Consider the following 9,199-nt stretch of genomic DNA (forward strand, 5'->3'; position numbering starts at 1 on the left):
AAAGAGCATAGTTTTATTAAGAAATTTTTAAAGAAATATCTCTTAGAGACAAATGATGCCACGATTTTAACTAACCATAAGTCTCTCATCTCTCTTGTGCAGGATCGGGAATCGGTGAGTCCGGTTCCAGGCCTCACACTAGGTGAGGCCAAAGACGTTTGGAGGAACGCAGCCCACCCAGCTCTCCAGAACAGGCTTAAGGACTTGTCGTGGATGGTGGCCCATGAGATCCTCCCGGTCAGGGCGGTCATGCACTCCAGAGGCATGGCCAAAAACTCCATCTGCCCACGGTCCGGATGTGGTTCCCCGGAGACCGTCTACCATCTGCTCTGGGAGTGTGGTGCTGCGCGGGACCTGTGGGCCAAGACCAGCCCCCTGGTTTTCCCGTGCCTGCCAGCGGGTCGGGCCCAGATGGAATACAGGCTCGCCATCCTGGGGGTGGGTCAGGGCTTGAAGGAGCTAACATCAAAGCAATTCACCTCGCTCTGGCTCACCCTCAACCACATCAAGGATGCCATCTGGGCCACCAGAAACCTGCTGGTGGGGAAACGCGTTACGGTGCCCCTCCACGCGTGCGAGCAAATAGTTAGATCTACGCTGCAGGAGGCGCCGGACGTCGTCATTCGGATGGGGGGGCTGGGGTCACACCAAGAGGTCCCGGCCACCACCGACCCTGGCCGCCCGTAGATGCACCCTCACCACACCGGCTACGGGAACAGCGGGCCAGCGGGCCGGAGGAGAGGGGATCTCCGCTGGGCACTGGAAGCGAGGAGTCTGGGGCCTGTTCTGGAGACCTGGAGTGAATGGACAATCTTGATAGGGACTCACCCGCGATCCTGTACAAGAGACGTTTTATTTGGCATATTTTATTGTTTTATTGTTTTATATTTGTTTTCCTATTTATTTTAATCCATTTTACCTTTCCTTTATAACAACACACATGTCAACATACATGGACTTTTACACAACACATCAACATAACTGATTTTTAATTGTAAATTATGTCCTTTTTGTTGTTTTAAGATATGTGTAAAAAATGTTTACACGATTTTTTATGGAAAAAAAAGAAAAAAAAAGGAACGTGAAAGAATGGAATGAAAACAATGTGACAATAAACTTTTTTCGAAAGAAAAAATCTGTTCTTATCAGTTTAATATCTGATACGTGCCCTACCCGGGCACCATATATTAAATTGCTTTTTGGAGCTGGGAGATGGAATAGGGGCTTGCTCCGTCCACTCCACGCATCGACCCGGTATTGCAGTACTTCTGGGAACGGTGCACCCCCCCTAAAGTGTTCAATGAAAGAAATGTTTTGGTGTTATGTGGCAGCAGGTGTTAATGGAAGTAGTGTGTATTGTCGTGTTGTAGGTGATCATATACTATACTAGTAAAGGTAGAATCGTGGTGTAAAAAAAAAAAACTCTGTTCCTATCCGTTTAATATCTGATTCGTCCACTATCCGGGGACTGCGTATTAAATAGATTTTTGGCTCACGGAGCCGGAGCATGAAAAAACAACAAAAAAGCCCGCCACTGCACATTTTTGATGTCTCTCTTATCTCTTGGAGTCTTTACTAACGAGCTGATGAGTTGAATCAGGGGTGTGTGTGTGTTTGATTGTCAAACCGTTGGTGAGGATTGCGAAGAGGGACAGGGTGCTTCTGACTGAAGGCCTGGGAATTCATACTTACCTGGCAGGGGAGACACCATGATCAGGAAGGTGGTTCACCCAGGGCGAGGCTCGGCCATTGCACTCCGGTTGTGCTGACCCCTGCGAATTCCCCAAATGTGGGAATCTCGACTGCATAGTTTATGGTAGTGGGGGACTGCGTACGCGCTCTCCCCTGGACACACTGGTTAAAAGAGCAGATTGTTAAAGTTCCACTTATGTTTTTCTTCTTCTTCTTCTGATAGTTGATGACCTAGGAAGTCCAGATAATTTTAACTGCAGTGGTTGATCGGGAGATATAAAACAACCTCTGTGAAAGGAGGTTTTTTCTTTTTTGTTTAAATGGATTTGTTTTATTCTTCTTCAAATAATCTCCAATATTTAACAAACGATTTGATTCACAGCAGTTGTCCTGGAGGCAAAGTTGTTCGTAATGAGGAGGTCTATCATGTGGTATGAATACCTTGTGCACGTGTGAAACATCATGTGATATCCAGCCGTCTATGGCCGTATTCATGTTGTTGTTTTTTCTGTTTACAGCGCCACCAAGTGGCCAGTCGCCGCATCCCTTTTCACGTGACCACAGGCTGAGCCCGTACACAGGTGTACCGAGTTGGGTGTAATTGTCTCATTCCGTTGGCGAGTTATAGCCATTTAAGTAAAGCCCGCCTCGCCAACTCCCAACGTTTTGGCGTCCGGTCGCCAACGCGAATGGAAATTCCGACTTTTTTCACGATCACTGTTGGCAGTCAGACTCCAGAGAATCTTTCTGCACCGGTTTGGGTCAGATCGGGCAAAAAACCTAGGACTAGTGTGCAAAAGTAGGTTTTTCAGAAAATCCAAAATACCCGAAAATCTCGCCAGCGCGACCATCCAATCCGAGGCGTGCGTCTTGTTCGGCCCGAGCCAAGGATTCCGGTCATGTAAGACACTTGGGTCTGCGACGGACGGTCGAGGAGTTACGAGCCATTTCGTACTTTTGATCGCTGCAGCGCCACCCTGGGGCCGATCGGGGCGAGCCTTGGTGATGTTGTAGACCGGGCGGGTACTAGCATCCGTCAGAGTTTCAAGTCTCTACGACGTACGCTTTGGTCTGCCCGCTCACTTTTAGGGCAGAATGTTGATGATCCAAAATCCCAGGTTGCACTCCAGAGTGTCGTGTTGTGCACTCTGTTGTGATCCATTTTCGGTGTGACAACCAATCTGAGCTGAGCTTGTTTGTTGGCGACCTTAGACCCTCTCGCCGCGGCCCAGGTGGGCGTGGCTTTTGCCGGCTCCCCCGCCTCTGCGTCATTGTGTCATCGCTTCTCGGCCTTTTGGCTAAGATCAAGTGTCTGGTCCTAAGGTAGAGACAGCGATCGCCTCTTGGAGGTTTTTCCGGCTTGGGTCCTTCAGTGACTTGAGCCCCAAACTTTTGAGAGGTACATTGATTCAGCTGCTTTTATTCCGGTTCAGTTTTAAGGTAAGACCTTTTTATCTATTTATTTATTATTTATTTATTTATTGTTTTTTAAAGTTTTAGGCTGTTGGTGCCTCCACCATGTCGGCTGCCCGTGCCGGCGTGCGGAGGCACCACAGCGTGCGTTTTTTATTCAAAGAAGTTGAGGGGAAGCTCCTGGGGATGTCACGTCTTGACTTCTCCAGGAAGCTGATCCAAAAAACTCTAAATTTTAAACCTGAGGATCTGAATTGTATCGTGACTCTGCCCCTGAACAAAGGATTTGATGTTAGTTTTAGAGCGGTTTCCCACCTGAATGATTTCTGGCACAGATTTGAAGTAGCTAAATCCCAGCTGTCCATGTTTACTGTTGAAAAGCACTCTGACAACACACTTAAAACTGTGATTGTTAGAATGTTTAATGAGACAGTGACTGGGGAGGACATTTGTGTCTGGCTGGGTAGATTTTGCACAGTTCAAAGCCAGCCAGTCAAGGTTTTAGATGAGGATGGTATTTGGACATGCTCCTGGCGAATTCCCATTAAACAATGGGAAGACGCTGGGGGCTACCAGGGCCTGAAGCATCTGCCTTCTATGATAGTGTTGGGCGAGAACAGAGGCTACATACACTACCAGGGTATGCCCAAATTATGTAGAAAATGTGGAAAGTTTGGGCACTTAGCTGAAGCATGCCAGGAAATGATATGTGGGAAATGCAGAGAAATTGGTCATACTTTTGAAGAGTGTACCAATGGCAGGCGGTGCAACCTCTGTGGGGAGTCATCCCATCTCTACAGAGATTGCCCAAAAAGTTTTGCCAACAAACTTAAAGGACACAAAATGGCCGCCCCACATGTGGAACAAACAAAAGAACAAAGGAAGGAGGAGGCGGTCCCTGAGGTTTTGGCGGGAAATTCTATTTCCCAGCCAGCCTCAGGGAGTGGGCAGGAGGAAGGAAGTGGGGCGGCCACAGGGGCGGAGTCAAGTTTTAACAGCGAACAGAGTGAGGAAGCCGTTCCCGAAAAAGAGAAAAGTGGAAACAAAATGGAGGAGGAGGAGGATGTAACGGCTTCCTCCCTCTACACCGTATCGGAGGTTAGTGTGGTGGATAGTGGGGATGAAACCGAGGGTTCACTCCCCAATGCTCAAGTGCAGAAAAGGTCTGCGAGATCTCCTCTGCTTCAAACAGAGGAGAAAAGGCTGCGGGCATCGCATCGGCTAGATAGTTCCTCTTCGGTAGATCTAGACCGTATGTGGCCCGCAGAATCTCCCAATGAAGTCTCCTTTTTGCACGTTAAGCTAAGAACATCGTCACCGAAGGAGCCACAAGAGGCTCTCTCTGTGGACTCCGAGGCGGCGAGCATTTGCCCTCCTGATCCCAGTTTTTCTGGGGAAAAGGAGAAGTAAGTGCTACATGACATAACATGATTTTAATGTAACTTTCTGCAGTCTTTTGGTTTTATTCTTCTATTAATGCTTGTAATTTTAACCATACTGCTCATGGCACTCACTATCTCTACAATCAATGTGAGAAGTATGAAGTCTACGTTGCAAGCACAGATTGTGTTATCCCTTTTAAAATCTTTTAAGTCAGATGTGTTTTTATTGCAAGAATGTGGTTTGCCTTTTTTAACAAATTACAGGAAGTGGGAGGAGATTTGGACCCCAGGATTTTCCATTTGGAGTGGGTCCAATTTTAACAAAAATGACGGTGTTGCTATTTTAATCAAAAATCCCAACCTTTTGGTGAAGGGCATCACTGTGGTGAGGGACGGGCGGGCAATTTTAGCAAATCTGACTTTTTTAGGTAAGGATCTTAACATTTTAAATATGTATGGTTTTACTGGAAAAAATAACAGGTATGAGCTTTTAGAAGACCTGCAACCCCACATGCTAGGCAGGGCTCCCCTAGTGGTAGCAGGGGATTTTAACTGTGTATTATCAAAAAAGGACAGAAGGAGGGTAGGAGAGGATTTTAAGGTCGACAAGACATCGGTTTTATTACAAAATATAGTCAAAGATTTTAAGTTAGTTGACTGTTTTAAAATAATGCATCAAAGAGAGGAGGGCTTCACCTGGTTCAGTGGTGACGGTGCCAGAGCCTCTCGAATTGACTATGTTTTTACAAGGGACCTCCCGCCGACCGATGCTACATTGACCCCCCTCTTTTTTTCCGACCACATGATGCTGTCTTGCACTCTTTCACTTCCCACGGGTGTGACTGTAGGGGGAGGGCTGTGGAAGCTGAACTGTTCCCTATTAGAGGACGAGGAAGTGGTTATCGAGTATAGGGAGCAGTTCAGCCAATGGCAGACCCTCCAGGACTTTTACGACTCACGAGCACAGTGGTGGGAGATGGTGAAACAAAGGACAGGACGGTTTTTTAAACAAATTGGAAAGGAAAAAAAGAATAAAGAAAAAAGACGCATGATGGGGTTGCAAAAAAGACTGCAGAGATATTTTAACCTTTTAAACAATGGATTGGATTTTACAAATGAAATAAAAGAAGTAAAGAAAGAAATGTCAGACCTGTCTGAAACAAAGAGCAAAGGTGTTATTTTAAGATGTAGAGAAAGGGAGTTAGAAGAAGGAGAGAAGTGTACCAGGTATTTTTTTTAAAAGACAATAGCTCGGGGAGGGTCGATCAATACTTTAAAAACTTTTAGAGGGGGGGGAAGTAAATACAACTGATCTGATTTTAGGGGAAATTGAAAGTTTTTACAGTAATTTATACGGCACTAAAGAGGTACACAATGGCATCTTAGAGGAAGTTTTAGGGTTTTTAGATAAAAAAGTTAAGAGTCCAGATGTGCTTTTATCCCAGGATTTTACTCTTTTAGAAATGGAAAAAGCTTTAAAGGGTTTTAAGAAGGGGAAGTCCCCGGGCATGGACGGACTCCCCTTTGAGTTTTATCTGACTTTCTGGGATATTTTAGCACACGACTTACTTACAGTTTTTAAAGAATTTGAGACTCTTGACAGACTTCCAGACAGCTTTAGAGTAGGGATAGTTACATTACTGTACAAAAAAGGAGACAAGACTGACTTGAGAAACTGGCGACCAATCACTCTTTTAAATTATGATTGTAAACTTTTTAGTAAGATTTTAGCTACACGCATGTCGACTGTTTTAGAGGACGTAATCCACCTGGATCAAGCTTGCGCGGTGCCCGGCAGGAAGCTCACGGACAGCCTGGTACTGATCAGAGACGCCATCTGTTTTGCGAGAGACAGAAACATTCGGCTAGTAGTCCTAAATTTAGATTTTGAAAAAGCTTTTGACCGCGTCTCGCACCAGTACCTGCTTCAGGTACTGGGAAAAATGGGCTTTCCTGGGAGGTTAATAGCCTGGGTGGGATTGCTGTACAACGATCTGTCTAGCAGAATTTTGGTTAATGGGCATTTATCCAAAGCTGTAAAACTCCACAGCGGCGTCCGTCAGGGTTGTCCTTTATCTCCCCTTCTGTATGTGGCTTGTATTGAGCCACTGGCACAAATCTTGAGAAGGGATAAATGGATTAAAGGACTAGACATCCCAGGAACTGGTGGACTGACGGCGACCTGTGTTTTATATATGGATGACGTGACCCTTTTAACGACTGACTTTTTATCAGTACGAAGAGCAATGGACTTGACTGACTGGTACGGTCGGGCCTCGGGCGCCAAGCTTAACAGGAGTAAGTCCGAGGCCCTGCTCTTCGGGCCGTGGGGCGACGTGGACACAGGAGGACTAGATTTGGACTTTAAAGAAAATGATTTGAAAATTTTAGGAGTAAAAATTGACAGGTAGGGTGGAGGACAAGGAAACTGGACTGACATGTTAGGGAAAGTCAGACAAAGACTGGGCTTTTGGGGACTAAGACAACTGACGCTAGAAGGCAAGATTTTAATTTTTAAAGCAGTGATTTTACCACTAACTTTACTTGTCTGTTCTGTTTTTAGTCCCCCAAGACGATTCCTGGCCAAGTTGGAGAGGGCGGTATTTTATTTCCTGTGGGGGTCCAAGTGGGAACGACTTAAGAGGGAGGTTGTCAAAAAGAAAAAAGAGAATGGCGGGAAAGGCCTCCCAGACCCCCACCTGTTTTTAGGCAGCCGCTTTGCCGCCCTCCACATCCAGTACGCACTGACCCCATCCAGAGAACACAAAACAGCAGCCATGACCCGATTCTGGATGGGGTCATACCTAAGAAGTTTGAAAATTTTACCCATTGATCTTAAAAGTCCAGTGTCTTTTAATTTGTCAAAAGAGCATAGTTTTATTAAGAAATTTTTAAAGAAATATCTCTTAGAGACAAATGATGCCACGATTTTAACTAACCATAAGTCTCTCATCTCTCTTGTGCAGGATCGAGAATCGGTGAGTCCGGTTCCAGGCCTCACACTAGGTGAGGCCAAAGACGTTTGGAGGAACGCAGCCCACCCAGCTCTCCAGAACAGGCTTAAGGACTTGTCGTGGATGGTGGCCCATGAGATCCTCCCGGTCAGGGCGGTCATGCACTCCAGAGGCATGGCCAAAAACTCCATCTGCCCACGGTCCGGATGTGGTTCCCCGGAGACCGTCTACCATCTGCTCTGGGAGTGTGGTGCTGCGCGGGACCTGTGGGCCAAGACCAGCCCCCTGGTTTTCCCGTGCCTGCCAGCGGGTCGGGCCCAGATGGAATACAGGCTCGCCATCCTGGGGGTGGGTCAGGGCTTGAAGGAGCTAACATCAAAGCAATTCACCTCGCTCTGGCTCACCCTCAACCACATCAAGGATGCCATCTGGGCCACCAGAAACCTGCTGGTGGGGAAACGCGTTACGGTGCCCCTCCACGCGTGCGAGCAAATAGTTAGATCTACGCTGCAGGAGGCGCCGGACGTCGTCATTCGGATGGGGGGGCTGGGGTCACACCAAGAGGTCCCGGCCACCACCGACCCTGGCCGCCCGTAGATGCACCCTCACCACACCGGCTACGGGAACAGCGGGCCAGCGGGCCGGAGGAGAGGGGATCTCCGCTGGGCACTGGAAGCGAGGAGTCTGGGGCCTGTTCTGGAGACCTGGAGTGAATGGACAATCTTGATAGGGACTCACCCGCGATCCTGTACAAGAGACGTTTTATTTGGCATATTTTATTGTTTTATTGTTTTATATTTGTTTTCCTATTTTATTTTAATCCATTTTACCTTTCCTTTAAAACAACACACATGTCAATATACATGGACTTTTACACAACACATCAACATAACTGATTTTTAATTGTAAATTATGTCCTTTTTGTTGTTTTAAGATATGTGTAAAAAATGTTTACACGATTTTTTATGGAAAAAAAAAGAAAAAAAAAGGAACGTGAAAGAATGGAATGAAAACAATGTGACAATAAACTTTTTTCGAAAGAAAAATCTGTTCTTATCAGTTTAATATCTGATACGTGCCCTACCCGGGCACCATATATTAAATTGCTTTTTGGAGCTGGGAGATGGAATAGGGGCTTGCTCCGTCCACTCCACGCATCGACCCGGTATTGCAGTACTTCTGGGAACGGTGCACCCCCCTAAAGTGTTCAATGAAAGAAATGTTTTGGTGTTATGTGGCAGCAGGTGTTAATGGAAGTAGTGTGTATTGTCGTGTTGTAGGTGATCATATACTATACTAGTAAAGGTAGAATCGTGGTGTAAAAAAAAAAAACTCTGTTCCTATCCGTTTAATATCTGATTCGTCCACTATCCGGGGACTGCGTATTAAATAGATTTTTGGCTCACGGAGCCGGAGCATGAAAAAACAACAAAAAAGCCCGCCACTGCACATTTTTGATGTCTCTCTTATCTCTTGGAGTCTTTACTAACGAGCTGATGAGTTGAATCAGGGGTGTGTGTGTGTTTGATTGTCAAACCGTTGGTGAGGATTGCGAAGAGGGACAGGGTGCTTCTGACTGAAGGCCTGGGAATTCATACTTACCTGGCAGGGGAGACACCATGATCAGGAAGGTGGTTCACCCAGGGCGAGGCTCGGCCATTGCACTCCGGTTGTGCTGACCCCTGCGAATTCCCCAAATGTGGGAATCTCGACTGCATAATTTATGGTAGTGGGGGACTGCGTACGCGCTCTCCCCTG

At 46.5% G+C, this 9,199-nt stretch overlaps 2 non-coding genes and 2 pseudogenes across 2 annotated transcripts; all 4 read left to right on the forward strand.

Moving 5' to 3' along the window:
* Nucleotides 1-1,111: 1,111 nt before the first annotated feature.
* LOC130104285 (U2 spliceosomal RNA) lies at nt 1,112-1,288 on the forward strand (annotated as a pseudogene).
* A 396-nt stretch (nt 1,289-1,684) lies between these two features.
* LOC130104249 (U1 spliceosomal RNA) lies at nt 1,685-1,848 on the forward strand. The gene has a single exon (XR_008809460.1). It is a non-coding gene; the product is annotated as a U1 spliceosomal RNA (small nuclear RNA).
* A 6,616-nt stretch (nt 1,849-8,464) lies between these two features.
* On the forward strand, nt 8,465-8,640 carry LOC130104266 (U2 spliceosomal RNA; annotated as a pseudogene).
* A 395-nt stretch (nt 8,641-9,035) lies between these two features.
* LOC130104246 (U1 spliceosomal RNA) lies at nt 9,036-9,199 on the forward strand. Its single transcript, XR_008809457.1, has one exon. It is a non-coding gene; the product is annotated as a U1 spliceosomal RNA (small nuclear RNA).

This window comes from Rhinichthys klamathensis, unplaced genomic scaffold, assembly GCF_029890125.1.
Source record: "Rhinichthys klamathensis goyatoka isolate OS25496 unplaced genomic scaffold, OSU_Roscu_1.1 h1tg000306l_1, whole genome shotgun sequence".
NCBI classification, from domain to species: domain Eukaryota; kingdom Metazoa; phylum Chordata; class Actinopteri; order Cypriniformes; family Leuciscidae; genus Rhinichthys; species Rhinichthys klamathensis.